This window comes from Hetaerina americana, unplaced genomic scaffold, assembly GCF_022747635.1.
Source record: "Hetaerina americana unplaced genomic scaffold, ioHetAmer1.1.p SCAF_87, whole genome shotgun sequence".
Taxonomy (NCBI): Eukaryota; Metazoa; Arthropoda; class Insecta; order Odonata; family Calopterygidae; genus Hetaerina; species Hetaerina americana.
In genome coordinates this window covers 690040-707366 of record NW_027287505.1, presented here as the reverse complement: position 1 = coordinate 707366, position 17327 = coordinate 690040, and the positions used below count along the sequence as shown (strand labels likewise).

General features: G+C 49.0%; 1 protein-coding gene across 1 annotated transcript in view; it reads left to right on the top strand.

Moving 5' to 3' along the window:
• Positions 1 to 11122: 11122 nt before the first annotated feature.
• DopEcR (G-protein coupled receptor DopEcR) overlaps positions 11123 to 17327 on the top strand; it is a 313681-nt gene continuing 307476 nt past the window's right edge. The window contains exon 1 of the mRNA XM_071597362.1: positions 11123 to 11352. The gene's annotated coding sequence lies outside the window, so the exon portion shown is untranslated. The remainder of the gene's footprint in view (positions 11353 to 17327) is intronic.

Genomic DNA, 17327 nt, shown 5'->3' with positions numbered 1-17327 from the left:
GTTAAGAAAGGGGAGCTTATAGTTTAATGAATAATAACGGAAACAAAGGGAACAGAGGCTTTAAACGGACGCCGCGAAAGGCTGTGAAGCGGCCTTCCCAAAGTGGCGGGAGAAGATGAAATAGGGGCGGCGAAATACTGATTGCTTAACCTAAAAAAGTACAAGTCCGTGAAGCGGTTACAGCTAGGAAGAAGCATGATACATAAAATTAACAGAAATAGGATAGACTCATAGGAGAGTAATATCTTTAGGCAGTGTATACTTTTTTTTGCGTGGGGGGGGATAATCCCAGATATTTCTGAGGAGGGGGTTACCTGTGTGCTGTAAGCGTGCGCGAAATGACATCACTTGTTTGCGGATGAATTCCGCGACGGAAGGGAGTTCTGAATGTGCGTTGCGTTTTGGCCGCTATATATAGGAGACGCTGGCTGGCCAGGAGCTCTCTGATTGGCTCTTTCTTGACGGCGAGTGGGAATCACCCTTTTCCAAGTGGAGGTCAGGGTGTAGCCGTCCTCACGGTTGAAATTATATGGATTTTTTATTATTTCCACCGCTTCTCTGATGAGTCGCGGAAAATATCGCCTTTCTCTTGCCAGCACTCTAGTCTGGTCGAACTTTATAGAGTGTCCCGGTTCCGACCACGCATGTTCGGCGATTGCCGAAAGTCGGAATTGTTTCTTATCAGTGGCTCTTTGGTGCTCCTTGGTCCTGCATCTGATGGACCTCCCTGTTTGACCGATATATGACTTCCCACACGTGCACTTTATCTCATATACACCTTCGTGCATGAGATCGGGGATTTTGTCCTTTGGCTTTGATGTTATGTCGCTGATTTTTCTGGCTGTGGAGAACCTAGTGGTTATGTTGTGCTTCCGTAGTAGCTTGCTTATCCTCTCAGCCGTTCCGGCGACATAGGGAATGGTAGCATATGCCGCTGGTTTTTCTTTTCCAGGTTTCTCCTCGTTCTGTTCTTTTGCCCGAATCCCCTCTTTCGTCAACTCCATTTCCTTTATGACGGTCCTTTTTTGGACCATGTGTTCTGGAATTTTGATTTTCTTGATGGAGCGAATGAATTCTGTGGAGTTTTTTTACGGACGAGTCGGTTCTCCCGGCGAAGGGTTGGAGAGAGCGCGCAACGTATTGTGCCAGCTTGTAGGTCGGTGCGTCGATATTGCTCACGATGGGTCGTAGGGGGACCCCCTCCTTGTGAATCTTGGGTAGTCCATACAAACGCGGTGGCTTGGCTGCCGATGGAAAGAGTCTCCATTTTTCTTCCGTCGGGATGGATGACCGTTTAATTTTCTCCCTTGTGAGTCGTTCTATCTTGGCTGTTGGGTCACTTTTCAATTGAAAATAGGTGCTGCTATCCAATAGGGCTGCAATTTTGTTGTGGTAGTCATCTTTCTTCATGATTACCGTAGCATTCCCCTTATCTGCAGGCAGGACAAGAAGTTCCTTATTGTCACGTAGTTTTTCCAATGCTTTGCGTTCTGCAGCGGTGATATTGGGTCTGGGTGGTTTCGCCTTGCGGAGAATTTGAGAGACATCCTCCCTTATCTCATTGGCTAGATGTTTAGGTAGCTTCCGCACTGCATCTTCGACTCCTATAATGATGTTTTCTTTAGGTATCTCCTTGGGAGCGATGGCAAAGTTGAGGCCTTTGGTCAGAATGGAGGAAATATCTTCACTCAACGTCTGGTTCGTTGAGTGAAGATATTTCTAGCTATTATTATAGTTGAGAACCAGACGTTGAGTGAAGATATTTCCTCCATTCTGACCAAAGGCCTCAACTTTGCCATCGCTCCCAAGGAGATACCTAAAGAAAACATCATTATAGGAGTCGAAGATGCAGTGCGGAAGCTACCTAAACATCTAGCCAATGAGATAAGGGAGGATGTCTCTCAAATTCTCCGCAAGGCGAAACCACCCAGACCCAATATCACCGCTGCAGAACGCAAAGCATTGGAAAAACTACGTGACAATAAGGAACTTCTTGTCCTGCCTGCAGATAAGGGGAATGCTACGGTAATCATGAAGAAAGATGACTACCACAACAAAATTGCAGCCCTATTGGATAGCAGCACCTATTTTCAATTGAAAAGTGACCCAACAGCCAAGATAGAACGACTCACAAGGGAGAAAATTAAACGGTCATCCATCCCGACGGAAGAAAAATGGAGACTCTTTCCATCGGCAGCCAAGCCACCGCGTTTGTATGGACTACCCAAGATTCACAAGGAGGGGGTCCCCCTACGACCCATCGTGAGCAATATCGACGCACCGACCTACAAGCTGGCACAATACGTTGCGCGCTCTCTCCAACCCTTCGCCGGGAGAACCGACTCGTCCGTAAAAAAACTCCACAGAATTCATTCGCTCCATCAAGAAAATCAAAATTCCAGAACACATGGTCCAAAAAAGGACCGTCATAAAGGAAATGGAGTTGACGAAAGAGGGGATTCGGGCAAAAGAACAGAACGAGGAGAAACCTGGAAAAGAAAAACCAGCGGCATATGCTACCATTCCCTATGTCGCCGGAACGGCTGAGAGGATAAGCAAGCTACTACGGAAGCACAACATAACCACTAGGTTCTCCACAGCCAGAAAAATCAGCGACATAACATCAAAGCCAAAGGACAAAATCCCCGATCTCATGCACGAAGGTGTATATGAGATAAAGTGCACGTGTGGGAAGTCATATATCGGTCAAACAGGGAGGTCCATCAGATGCAGGACCAAGGAGCACCAAAGAGCCACTGATAAGAAACAATTCCGACTTTCGGCAATCGCCGAACATGCGTGGTCGGAACCGGGACACTCTATAAAGTTCGACCAGACTAGAGTGCTGGCAAGAGAAAGGCGATATTTTCCGCGACTCATCAGAGAAGCGGTGGAAATAATAAAAAATCCATATAATTTCAACCGTGAGGACGGCTACACCCTGACCTCCACTTGGAAAAGGGTGATTCCCACTCGCCGTCAAGAAAGAGCCAATCAGAGAGCTCCTGGCCAGCCAGCGTCTCCTATATATAGCGGCCAAAACGCAACGCACATGTGGTAACCTCTCTTGCGCACTCTTAGGCCTAAGGGATCGCCCCAGCCGGGGAATTACGATCCGCACAGCGGAGGATACCCAACGAGGGATAAACACGGCCCTTTTCAGGACCTATTGATTTTCAGCATTAGGGACAGGACGCCGGAACATAAGCAAGGGCCCCACCAGCGGTAACCCTCTTGTGCACCCGGCGGCCGAAGGGATCGCCCCATCCGGGGATTAACGATCCGCGCAACAAAGGAGTGGACATCGAGGGAGAAATCCTACGGCCCTTTTTAGGACCATACTTCTTCTTTTCTTAGGTATAGGGACAGGGCACAGGAACACAAGTAAGGGCCCCACCAGTGGTAACCCCCTTGTGCACCCGGTGCCCAAAGGGATCGCCCCATCCGGGGATAAACGATCCGGGCATCATGGCGGACGCCACGCGACGTTTGACGCGCTCAGCATCCGCTGAACGAGAAAATGAATTCGAGGGCGTGGAATGGCTACGCCAGGGGAGGAAGAATAAACGAGTCGTGTCGCCGGTCCCGGAATCCCCTGAACTCGGAGAGCCCCTTCCTTGCAATCCCCCTCCTACCTCCCCCCCCAGAACCTCGTGTCGGAACGACACTACAATCTTTGTTTCTAACCTCCCTCCTGGTACGACGCAACGCTCCCTCTATACAATCCTTTGCTCCATGAGCGTTCTCCTCTCCCGCGTGGCGCTGTCGGTGTTTACCGATCAACGTTGCGCCAAAATCCTTATCCCCGCTGCCGAAACCCCTTTCTTCGAGGGAAAGGGAAAAAGGGCGCTGGAGGCTCGACTTGGCGGCCAACTAAACATCAAAATTAAAAAACCTCTTCCTCCCGCAGATCGCCGCTCCAGAAAAAAGGCAACATACTCCGTGGTCATCAAAGGAGTGGACCTTGCGACCCCTGTCTCGGACATCGAAGAGGCCCTCCGGGAAAGTGCCGCCACATATCACAAGATCTGGCGGATTAAGTCAAGGGCGACACAGAAGGAGACAACGATCCTCCGTCTGGTCACCGACTGTGAGGAGACAGCCGAGGAACTTCTCCGGGAGGGTCTCTGGAGTGACGGCAAGACATATGCCGTCGAGCCTTCCCGTCCGCCGGCCCCCCAGCCTCTGCAATGCCGACGATGCCAGGGTTTCTCCCACGTTGCGGGGGAATGCCGGGCCCCTCCGAAGTGCTCGCGCTGCGGAGGTGCGCATGGGGCAGCGGAATGCTCCATAGAAGCCCTTCGTTGCGCGAACTGCGGCGGAGGCCACCACGCCGGGGATCACCGCTGCCCCAAGCGCCCGAAGGAACCGTCGTCCCTCCCAACGACGGCTCCCATCGTCCTTGCCCCCCCCGCAATAACACAGGCTTTCTCTGTTCCCGAGGAAGATCCCGACGCGCCGGCTATGGTTCATCGGGAGGAGTTTGTGGCTAAGGACGATCTCCTGAAGCTACTTACGCTCCTCTTGGTGAACCTTCATCCGACACAAAGGGAGACGGTCGTTGCGCTCCTTGATGCCGCTTCTGGCGACATCTTTGGCCGGAGCGTCCGTTGCCTGTTTTCTCGGAATACTGTGCTTCCGTTTGTCTCTCAAAAGGTCGCACAGTAAATCCGAAGTCCTTCTTTAAAAAAAAAACCATAATAATCTGCCGCTTTTTCCCTTTCTCCTAGATACTCCAGATCAGCCGACCAACCAACCACCATCAACGTGAGAGAGGGACAGGCCAACAGCTTGAATCTTCAGATATCCACCATTTTCACCTCTGCTTTCCAAGACTAATAAGCAACCGAAGAAGAACTACAATAAGAAGAGGTCACCATTTGCTTAAACCACTCTTCTGCCGCTTCACGGAACGATGTCTACTAAAAAAATTACCATCTGTAACACTTGAAGTGTTTTTTGTATATACATGTCAACCTTTGTACTTGTACCTTGTAATTTTATGGAACTGTAAAATATTATGTAAAAATGCTCTTGTATCACGGAGAAAAAAGACCTTGCCGCTTAACGGACAAACGAGGGAAGGCCAATTGCTCCTACATTGTAAATATAACTCTGACGCTTCACGTTTTGGCCCCCTCTTGCACCGCCTCACGGTAACACCTGTTTTTCTTATACGCGGTTAACTAAGGCGGCCTGAGTGAGGTTTTTCCGGGTTTCCTCACTCCCTCGGGTAAATGCCGGGCCAAATGCCACCCCGGAGAAAGAGGAATAGAAACAAAGATTGTTCAATGTTTTTTTTTTTCTTAAAGCAACATGCAACCGCTTCACTATTTTTAAAACTTTCGTCTTTTCTCCTGCCCGAAGAGGCTTCGGCCTATAACGGGTATTTACCAATATTCTGTAAACTCTGCCTATATCCATTTATGTTGTATCAAATTTTTGGTAAATAAAAACCTTTGAAAACGAAAAACGAACAACGCACATCACTTCGACCTGAAGACGCCTCCAGGACTGGGGGCGAAACAGTTGTCATCCGACTAACCTACGCGACGGTAATTCCCGGAAACCAGCATGGATTCATACACATTTACTATTACCATGCGGGGAACTCTTTGCGCTAGCGCTGACATCAGGTGATGTTTCTGAGAAAGCCTTGTTGCATTGAAATGCACATTAGCGGATGACTCCGTTAAAAGTTACTGTTGCGGCATCTCCCGCAGTTTCTTTGGAATTTGTCAAAGTATAAACACCACATGTGTTTAAATGTTGGCTTTAACCTCGTGGACTGTGGCGCGTCGCGCACGAATAAAAATGCCTGTGACATTGTATGTACGGCATTTCGTCAAACATCTAGTTCCTTTAAAAGCCCCAAAAATTTCAGTTTAAGAGGACGCCTCGTTAGCTTAAGTGGCTAAAGCACTCGAACGGATATTGAGGGATCTGGGTTCGAATCCCAGTCAAGGCGAATGATATTTAAACTCGGAAATTGTTGCATGAACCTGCCCCATGTTTACTACGTTTCATTTTTTACCTTTTTGTTCACTACTGTAGCGACCCCACGCTGGCTCTCTTCTTCTCGTACACTGTAGAATTACTGTTCCATTGATTTATACTCTTCTTCCATCCCACCCCTTACATCCCTGAAATACCCGCATATATTTACTCTCTTTATCTTCCACTTTTTGCTTTGCGTCCAAAATATTGTTCTCATATCCCTACTCACTATTCTTATTGTTTCGGTCATATTCTATATATTCTTTTCTCTAGTGTTATAAAAAGTGCATAAAATAGCGTTAGTTCTGCAAAGCAATCGTTTCGTGAGATGATGATCGCGGAAGCCTTAGCCATTTCATCCGATAGTGGATTCTACGGGAACTGTAAACTTTCAAACGAAGGAACTTAATCACACTGTGAGCCTCTTTCTGTCCCATTGATGTAAGTTACTTCAATCTATGACTTCTTGAAACAAATCAAATCAATATTAATGGTTGTAATTTATCACATAATGTGTACATAGATAAATGTTTTGTGTAAAATTAATTTAATCCAGATATTTTGCTTGCTTTCTGGCAATGATTACTTAAATGTAATACATATTTTAAGATACTGGTGTGGATTTTTGGATGGCGGAGGATTTACATAAGGACCCAGTGGATTTCAACATGTAAGATACGTTAAGTCAAAGAAACTGCGGGAGATAACGCGACAGTAACTTTTCACGTAGTCTTTTAAAAGTGACAGAGGGATATTCAGGTAATACGTTTGCCGTTACTTTGTGTTTTGTCTGTATGGAGAAGAGATCTTTGAGAATGTTAGAGGGACAGAATTCCTTGGTAGTATTTTGTGCAAATGGTGAGGGTGAGCGAGTTAAGGTCTTGGAAGAGTTTGGGCGGGTGAATGTGTCGAGTGATTTTTTTTTGGACCGGAAAGGGACTCAGGGTAACCGCAGCAGAGGAGAGCTTAGGAGTAGATTGTGAAGGAATTTTTTTTGCGTAATCCACCGGTTAAGGTAGGTTTTAGGATGGACACAGCTACCAAATAAATATCTTGTTACTCATTACAAAACGCAAAATCCAGCATCCTACTCTACATCAGGTCCCTCTTCATCTCTGAGTATTTCCTTCCTCCCTTCAACCCGTCCAACATCCCGATCCTGTTCCTTCCCTTTCCACGTTTGCCTAACATTCTTCACTCTATTAATGTATCCAGGGAATTTGGGTTATTAAAGATGCGGTTCCCACGAGTGGGTAGTGTGTATGGGAGAGAGTGTCTTATCCTGCAGTGTGTGAGAGCTGTTGCAGTGGAGGCGTTGTTGTCTGTTGGTGGGTTCAATATGAACGGGGGAGTGGAATTTTTTATTAGGTGGAGAAATGTTTGTATCAAGGAAAGTTATTTCTGAGGTGGAGTAGATGAAAAGTAATAAAAAGAAGAGAAAGCGTTGAAAGAGAAAATGAATATATCAAGGGATTCCATGCCATGTGGCCAGGGAAGGAATACTATTATCATTCAGGCCATAGAAGAAGCTTTTGGAGGTAATCGGAAGTTTTTCTCAAGGAGGCCAAAGTTTGCGGAGGAGGTCTGCTAACCATTACACAGCCTTTTACCTGAGGTTAATGTTCATTGTGGGAGGGGAGGGAGTTGAGGGTTTCAAACGAGGGGAGAGAAACTCGGAAGAAATTCATTGCTGAGAAACTCAATGTGGGACGTTTCATTAGATAGTGGCGGAGATATGAGGGACTTGCAGAGAGAGGGATTTAGGTGTGTGAGCAAATATAATGCTGAATTCAGACCGTCGGTTAACGTCAGTGTCAGTGCAAACCATTACTACGGGAAATTTGGCAATTCGGAAGACCTGCGCTAAACTCGTCCTCCCGAAGGTCTTTGGATGTACGACGAGGAGCAGAGTCGGATGCCTGTTTGAGAAGACCTTCTTCAGCGACATCGTGACGATTCCCCAACCCCCTTTGAGTCCCCCCTTGGAACCAGCGGACTATTATCCCTATTCAGTAAAGTGAAAAGCTCCCTCGAGTGACACCTCCAGCATGGGGTTTCCGGAGCCTTCGAGTCGTGGACGCTCAAGGGGATGCACTTTGAAGAATTTCGAGGAATTGCAGCAATATCTGAAATAAATATATTTTCACGAAACTTTTCCCGATATTTTTTATACTAACCTTTTATATATATATATATATATATATATATATATATATATATATAGACTCATTTATATAGAAACAGATATAAGGAAAAGGGATAGGAACCCACACATATATATGTATGTATAAACACACATGTAATGAAGACGGTTCTCGTACATATCGCATACACATGTAAACAAATGGAAGAAGTGCTCCATATTATTTATTTTGCACACCGCATGGTTTCCATGGATCTCCAGGAGTGCGGAAACGGAGGAAAAAGAGAGCGTCGAGGAATGGAGGGAGGAAAGGGGGAGGGGAGGGAGTTGAGGGGTGTGAGAGAGGACCCTCTGGCAGAGAGGGGGAGGGAGGGGTCAAGGAGCGCGGCGGCGAGTGGGGGCGGAGGACGCTGGTAAAAACGTGGCGAGTGTGCAAGAGGGTTCTCGAGGTGTTTTAGAGGTGTCATGGGGGTTGAAGGGAGGGGGAGCGCACCCCCTTGTGCCCCTGCCTCTCACCCCTCTAGAGTGTGTGTGTGTGCGCGCATCCTTGCCCCCCCCTCCCTTCCAGTCCGTCGGGGTTCGAATCTATCCGCGGCGGCGGACGACGCGCTGCTGCTGCCCCGGGCGGGACGCTCTCTCTCTCTTCCTCACTCCCCCCCAGCGGGAGGGGTGGTAGGCTGGAGGAGGGGGATGAGTGGGGTGGGAGGGCAGAGGATATGGAACGGCGTGGGTGACACGGGAGGGGGGAAAGAGGAGGTAACCCGTGACGTCACTTTCCCGATTCCCCCTCTCCCCCCTTTCCATCGCACAGCGGCGTGTGCGTCCCGGGAGGGGGCGGGGCGGGATGGTGCGGGGGGCGCCGGTGGTTTCCCGGGCGCCGTCGGGGAGGGGGGGATGCGCAAGGCGAAGAGAGTTGGGACTGCGAGGGAGGCCGAAAGGGTTGTTGTGGGGGCGGGCGGAGGATCGCACCTCTCCGCTGTGTCGCCATCGCTTTTCCACCACCACCGCGCGCCCTTCCGAAAGGGAAGGGATGCCCCCCCCCGCTCCCCCACAGACACGCACACTTCCCCCTCCATCACGGAAATCGCGGACTACTCGTCCACCCCGTTAGTATCTACGGACGTGAACTCCTCTTCGCGACTTCGTCTCCGCTCTGAATCCTCCCCCCCCCCATCCTCCGCGACTCATGGATTAAACGGTACCTCATGGCTGCAATTTCGCCCTTAAAGTTAATTGATTTCGTTCACCGTGTAAATACTATAAATACCCCCATACCTCCCCACATACCCGCATCACTTGTTCCTTCCGCAAACGTTCGGAACGCTTCGCGATCAAAAGACGCGATCCATACATTCGATACGATTCTTGCCCAACGAGGAGGAATTGAAAATATTGTCTCGCTCCGCATGTTAGTCGCGTCGATATTGTCGATGTTTTCCCATATGTGCCCAATATGTGGCATTTTTTACGATGCGTGTTTTGTAAGCTTGGCTAAAAAAAATCTGGTCCCCACCCCCATTGCCTAAGAATTCATCTCATGTCCGTATTTTATGATACTTTGAAAAAAAAATCATTGTCTTGAAACTTACGATTCTGAGATGTGTGACACTACCATTGAAACAAGAGTGTTTAATTTCATTTGTTTATTGAAGGGAGCTTCCCGTCGTTTTTTGAGTCAAGAATCACCGCGAAAATAAATCTGGGCTATCACTTTTGTATTCCCTTCATATAAAAGAAATCGCTTCGCGAATTTTACGAAATTTGGCTTATACATATTGCTTTGATTTGAAAACAATCTATTCACTGCTTCTGGTGCATTCACTAACAAACGGACGACTGTAATAATTAAAAGAGACATAAAGATTTATTTTATGGATAAAATGGGAGAATAATTCATTGCCAAGTGAAATTATTGTTCAATGTAATACATCTGAAGATGAAGATAATCCAGTGAGGCATATTTGAGGCCGAATAGGTTGGAAGTTATTGTTGAAATATTGTTTGCGCACAACATGCGAACTGATATATTTACTAGCTTAAAATGAATTCTCGTTTCTCAAGTACACCAGATCAGTCCGTGATTCAGTTGAATTCTCATATGTAAGGACGCCGCCGTTCATTCAATACACGACTAATTGAATTATCCCGATTCGTATTTACGGACGATTTAGGTAGACATATTAGGTAATAATCGATCGTTGCTTTTGAAAAATAAAGGGAAACTACGGCAGTTTTGACAGACATTTTTCATTCTTATTAAAGTTTCAATTGTTTATTTTTACGTTAAAAATCACTTTAATAGCACTCACAAATGAATATTCAATTGCAAAACAGTTTTCTTCGTTGTACAATACGTCGCGAGTTTGCGACTGAGTTTATGTGAGCACGTTTCCATCACAATTAAAAAAAACGTTTTTAAACGAGTCGGAGAGGAAACAAATATCTCACGTCACGATCAGCGCGAGTGTCACCATTGGAGGAAGGGGGGGGGTGCATCAAGGGCCAGTTCCCTCCCCGCCCTCCTTCCGTGCGAAGTCAGCCTCTCTATTGGCCCTCCGCTCGCCGGGACCAACCATCCCTCAACCGTCCACACCCCCCGCTCATCATCACACCCTTCCTTCGGGGTGCCCTCCCCCTGCATTGGGGGTGGGAGGTGGGGTGCAATTTTATTACTATTATTAATTATTGTTACACCGGCTCGGTTGCCATAGATTCCCAAACCACCCCATCGTCTTCCTATACTGCACTTTCTCTCGCCACGTGATGTGATACGCGCAGCAGCGCCCTTACCCCTCCTCCCCCATTCCTTCCCCCTCTTCCTTCCCACCTTTCCATCCCCCCCACCCTCATCCCTCCCTCCCCTCCCTCCGAGCGCCGTGGTCCCGCACTGAAGGCGGGCGGGCGGCTCAGTCGATCGACGCGCCCCGACTTACACCCGACAACGCGAGACTCCTCCACATCCACCGGTCGCCGACTCCGTCCCCCGGCCTCCGCCGCCGCCTCTGCCGCCACCTCCGGCTGCCCCCCCCTCCCCCGCCGGCCCCCGTTCGTGAGGGGCCCCGCCGAGAGGGCACCAGCCCTCTAACCCGCCAAGACGGACGGAAGGGAGGAAGGATTGAGTGAGTGAGGGCGAGATTGGGCCGCCCGACCCCGGAGGGCCCCTCCGCCCCCCGCGCCTCGCAGAGTGAGGGACGTCGCGCTCCATCAGTCCCGTGAGTGTTCACAAAGAGAGAGTCTGTCTGCCTGTGTTGACCACCGCTCCTAGCCCGCACCCCCACGCCAAAGCCCTCCACTTGCTGCTCTCGTTCTCCCTGTTGTCGCGTCCACCTCTGGTTCTCGCGCGCGTCCGGGGGAGGGAGGGAGAGGGGGGGCGATGATGGTGGGGGTGTTTTGGGGAGAGGGATGACGGGGACGCGACAGCTGTAGCCATGTGGGGGCGGCTTGTTCGTTTGGCGGTTCCGTCCGGAGGCGTCCGCCGGCCGTTCCTCCCTTTGTGAGGGGGCGGAGGACGTGGGCCTCCCCCGGTAAACATTATTCGCCCACCCCGGACGGACCTTTCACTCTCTGAACCAGTAGTAACCGCCCCCTGATGCTTCGGTCTTGCTTGCTTCCTCATCCCTCGCTTAGATACCTAGTTTGCTGCTTAGGCCGCGACGTTTAGGTAGGTGGAGGAATTAGTCATGTTTTAGTTGGGAATTAAGAGAAGTTAACGGCCATCATCTCTCTCGGTCCGGTTTAACAAGGATGCAGTTGAGGTCATGCTATTTGGGTGAATAATTCTAATCACCCTCGGCCGGAAAATTTGGTCGTCGCTCCACGGTTTAAGGAAGCGGTTGTGGGGGTCAGCGCAGTTGGTCCAATGGGTCGACGGCCATCGAATAGCGGTCTCGATGCGGTCAACTCTAGGCGGAGTTCGGCGTCCTCCTCACGAGGAGGGCAGAATTCGACATCGGCCACCCCCTCGAGCCAGCCAATGTGACAGCATGGGCAGGGGCGTCCGATTCAAGAGGGCTGCCCCCCTCCCCCCAATGGCCTCCGAGGGGGCTTATGAGGCCGACGCGTCGTCAGAGCGTTGTCATCGGCGGCACTTTCGAGTTCAACCCCGCGAGGTGTCATACGCACGCACATTAACTCGAGGGCACCCGAAGTTTGCGATTTGGCCGTGGTTTGCAGAACGCGGCTTCCGGGAGAGAGAGAGAGAGTGAGCAGGTGCCAAGGGGAATATATCTTTCCGCTACCCCATTCCTCTCCCAGAACTAAATATCCTGAAAATGTGCGCATTTCGAAAACACGCCCTGGCTGACTCACTCCTATCGAGACCAACGCGGATAATATTTTCGAGGGCCTGAGGTGTTTTCGGTGCCGACTGGGTTCCCACACGCGCACACGTGCACCAAGTCGTTCCTCTGTCTGTCCTCTTCTCCCTCCCCTTCCCCTGCTCCCCTCATTCCTGGTGTCCGTGGGCGGGTGTCTAATGGGGGTGGGGGGGTTGCCACTGTCTTGGGTGGCGTCCAAGTATCCAGAGGCGGCGTTTACCACAGGCACCTCCCTCTCCCCTCCCCCTCCCTCCCTCCGACACCTCGTCACCCTATTATAACACGCGCCGCGCTCTTCTTCCTCATTCCTCTCACGCCTCCCTCCTGGCGATGAGGGCGCCATCATCGGCGGACCATTTGGCGCACGGATCCTCAGCGGCCAATCTGACCTTGCTCTCTCTCTGTCAGTCCTTACACCAATGGGGGAGAGAGGAAGAGGGGAAGAGGAGAGGAGAGGCTAAGAGAGGGAGAGTTTGTGACGGCGGTTTTTTCTTTTCTTCATTCGGGTGGGTGGAGGGGAGGGGAGGTAGCGATGCTCACGCCTTATGAATCAGCCGCAGACGAACACGGAAATGAGAGAATCTCTGCCGAGTGTAAAAACAATTCGCTCTATACTTGGGTTCGAACCCGGGACTCTCGATTCTGGACTCGTGCACTTGGACGAAGAGGTAGCTTAGATTGACTGTAATGCATTCGTGCCGGGCATACGTACAGTACTGGGAGCCGGGCTTGAATTCCAGTTTAGAACGAATGCGAACACCGTCCGCCAATCGACGCCCCGACACTCACTCTGGGAGGGGAGGGGGTCGTCTCGGGAGGCGAGGGCCTTATTTCGTCAGTCCTTGAGTCATTCATTTATTTGTCTTTCCGCCCCCGCCTGCCTGCCCCCTCGCATCCCTTCGCCTGGGCCGCCCCACTCCCGCCACCCCTCTCATCGCCCAACCACCCTCAATCCACCGCCCCTTACCCGGCGGATGACAGCCCCCCCCTCCCCTTCGCGCCCCACCCGCCGCCTACGGGGATGACGTACGCCGCAGCGACTTGTCGATACGTGCGTGCGAGGAAGGGCACGGAAACATTAGGGGGAGGGGGCATGGGTTGTGTGCGTGCGTGGAACTGCGGGCGTGCGTGTGTCCCTCCCCAAACACCTCCCCCAACCCCGCACACAGACAAATAGACATGAGGCCTTCCGCCGCACGAGCTCCCCCTCCTCCACTGCCCCCCCTTTCTCCCGCTATGGGGAGGGTACGCGGGTAGCGGGCTCCTTTTTTATACGGACCCAATTCCAGCAGCTTGTTGCACGCTGCTCGGATCAGTCGCCGCCTTTCCACTCCGGCCGAGGGACGGCGTCTTCCCCTTATAATCCCCCCGCCCCGGACACCCGCTCAGACCCCTCCCCTCCCTAAAAAGGGCCGACCTTTCCACTCCCGCCCCATCGCTCGTAATCATCGCACGGCTCGCCTCTCCGCGGGAACGGCCCGGGAGAGAGGGCTGCGTGATCCCTCCTCTTTTATTGCGTACCCTTTTCCTTTCCTTCCTCGCGGGGGTGCGCGCGTGCGGGTGACAGGGGGGTGGGGTGTGTCCCTGGGATGCCCCAGTGGGGAGGAGGGGTGGGTTAATGGGATTCGGCAGTCTCCTTCGTTCCTTGGCCGGCGGGAGGCGCGAGGCCAAGGGCCCGTGAATCGGGTCGTCACCCCGAGGAGAAACGGCGCAATTAGAATAGGGCCCCGTAATGGGGAACACGCGTATGGAATGGAATGGAAATTTAATGTTCCCTACAACGGAGGGAATAATTCCTTGCCTGGATGACCGAGATTGGAGTCGCTAGAGACTAGGGGTGCGACTCGAACCCTTTGCTGAAATGTATACATGTATACATGAGTGGTCTGAAAAGTTTCCGGCCTCAAAATATTTCAGAAAGTGTCTTGTATCTTTCTTAGGTCGGGCACTTTTCAGACCACCCTCTGTATGTGTGTGTATACTATATATATATATATATATATATATATATATATATGTATATATATATATATGTATATATAAAATATATATATGGGTCGCGGTATTCCAGGGGGTAGAACGTTGGACTACTGACCGGAGGGTCCCAGGTTCGATTCCCTGGCAAGGCACTCTGGGCACCTCCAGCTCCACCCAAGCTATGTGATTTTTTGGGTACCAGATCTTCCTTGGAAACCATAACCGGCACCGAGAAAGGAACTGCCCCCCCTTCCCTGATGTGTGAATTTCACACGCCGTCGGGCTTAGTATAAATCTACCATAACCTACCAAACCGACCTTCGGGTTGATTACGGTGTTGATGGTTTGTATATATACATATATGTATGTGTGTGTATATATATATATATATATATATATATATATATATATATATATATATATATATATATATATATATATATATATATATATGCAGTGCTTAAAACCGGAAAAATTTCAATTTTAATTTCCCACCATATCGTAGTTCCACTGGAGGTCGCGATTGCCGTTCTTGAAACCTATAGACATCTAGTAAACAGTCATAACCTCAAAATTGATGAAATGTTGTGTACAAGTGTACATATATGTATATTTAATGTATATCTTTATAAGCTCGTGTGAATTATATTTTATTAAATAAATCGTACGATTTCTTACGCCGACTCAGACGGGTTGGCTCCTAGCCGCACATACGTAATAATGCATTGGTATGCGAGAGAGCACAAGGAGATCTTGAGGCGGATTTATCATCAGGACGCAGAATAAGGAATAATCACCCCTTTTCCTCCCTTCCATCCCTTCCCCCCCTCATCGAGCGGATCATGGTGGTAGTGAGTATTTCGATTGGACGCTCCCGAACAGCCCGAATATTAAAATGTTTCCTCATTTTAAGAATCAGCAAATACCCTATTGACCTAACACCCTCTGCCACACATCTTTGCGGCGGCTCCCGGGGTGCTCCTTGTATGAAGATGGGCATGCCCAGCAAGGTCTATTAGGAGAAGAATTGCTTAGAAGAAAGATTTATCATCAAGCAGGGAACTGATGAGTGGAACTCTGGAATCAGGACGGAGAGATTAATGGGGCTTTTACTGATGAGCGTACTCGATGACTCGATGACTCGTACTCCCGTGATTCCATTTATACTAATTTACTGGGGACTGAAAGGCCTTGGAGCAGTACGAATTGGGGAACAGCTGAAGATGAGATGTGAAGAAAGTGATTTGGGCAGAGGGAGAGGCTAAAAGGAAGGAATTGTCGAGATTGGGAGGTAAGTAGGAGGTTTCTTGGGTACATTGGGTTAGATTCGATGAAGGTGGAAGAAGAGAATTGAGGAGGCATCTGGATGTGGGATGGAAGGTCGTTGAGAAAGCGGGGAAGAAGGATAAGAAAGGTAGGTAATCGACGTTTCAGAAGAAATGAGGGGTTGTAGAAGTTGTGCGCGGTGATGACGGGCAGGAAAAAGTGGAATCTATCACTACTACCTGTGGATGCTTCTTCGGGCGCCTTTATCTATCTTTAATCAAGGAAATTCCTCCAATTACAATGAAGACTTATCTCGTGTAAAAATGTGTCGAACACCTTCACTTCAGAAGGTGTGTTTTCCACCGAAAGTGATACGCATATTAAACCTGGCAGGTAAAAATATCTCACAATTCATGCTCGATAATTTTAGAGAGCGTTTTGTACGGTGGATGTTTCCCATTTCAAAATTAGGAAGAGATTTCTTGAAATATAAGTATTTTTCCTTAGGTTTAGAACGCTTATTTCGGGGCATGTTATATTTGGTCATTTTCTATAGGAATGAGCTTTGATAGCCAAGTGATAATGTCAACTACGAAGCCTTGACTTTGAATTAGAAGAATCTGTTTAGTAATACCTAAAAGAGGCTCAGCCATGCGAGTTATATATGTAGATAGCATGAATTTAATGTGTGATACGTTTTAAAAATTATAATTTTGTTTAAATATCTACAACTGCTTTTGACGTGGATTAACTCAATTAGAAAATGTTCACAACTAAACCGTAAGAGGTATTTTGCGTTTAATCATGAACTGTTCTTGGATAACTTGCGACCTACATCCGTTTCCAACAGCACGCCGTATGAATTGGATGTTTCAGATGTTTTTTTCGAAGCTTCTTGTTGTTTCTAGTAATGCCCAAGGTTGGAAAAGGGAAATTATTTTCTAGGGAAATCTTCGAAAAAAAAATGTCCATCCCTTCATTGAGGATGGGCGTTCGTTAATGCTCCCTTGATTGTCGCAAGTGTTCTCGCGTCGCCAGGGGCGCCCACTGGGATTCAACCGGCGGCTTGATTGGTGGGTTCCGGGAAATGGGGTTCGCCTCCGCTCTTTCGTAGAAATTCCGAACATGACACGAGAGTGAAAGACCAAATTGCTACAAGATGGACGTCCGAATTGATGGTGTCAGTGTTCGAAATCCAGAGGGTTAACGCGGAACTGTTCGTAGCGTTCTGCGTCTTCAGTGAAATGATCGTTTATAAACGCCCGTCAATCTATGCATACGAACCCAGGAAGGAGGGGAATGGAAAGGTACTCGTATAAGGGTTAGAAATCAATTTAACACTCGAGAGTTTATTTGTTAGATTCACGCGGATGATCGATGTTAGGGTAAAGAGACTGACAAGGGATCGCACTCATCGTTGGTCACGTCACAAGAATCCTTGCGAGAGATTTGGAATGAGTTTGGAATTCTGGGAAAACGCAGGGAGATTCTCAAGAAATAAAAAAAGCCTTGGTTAAATATTTTAAGTCGGAGAGATCAAAATTAGGACGTGTGAGATGTTTCAGTTACTTGGTAGTTTTCAAGGTGAATCTTTCCAAATTATTGACCGCAGTCGAATAGAAGAATTA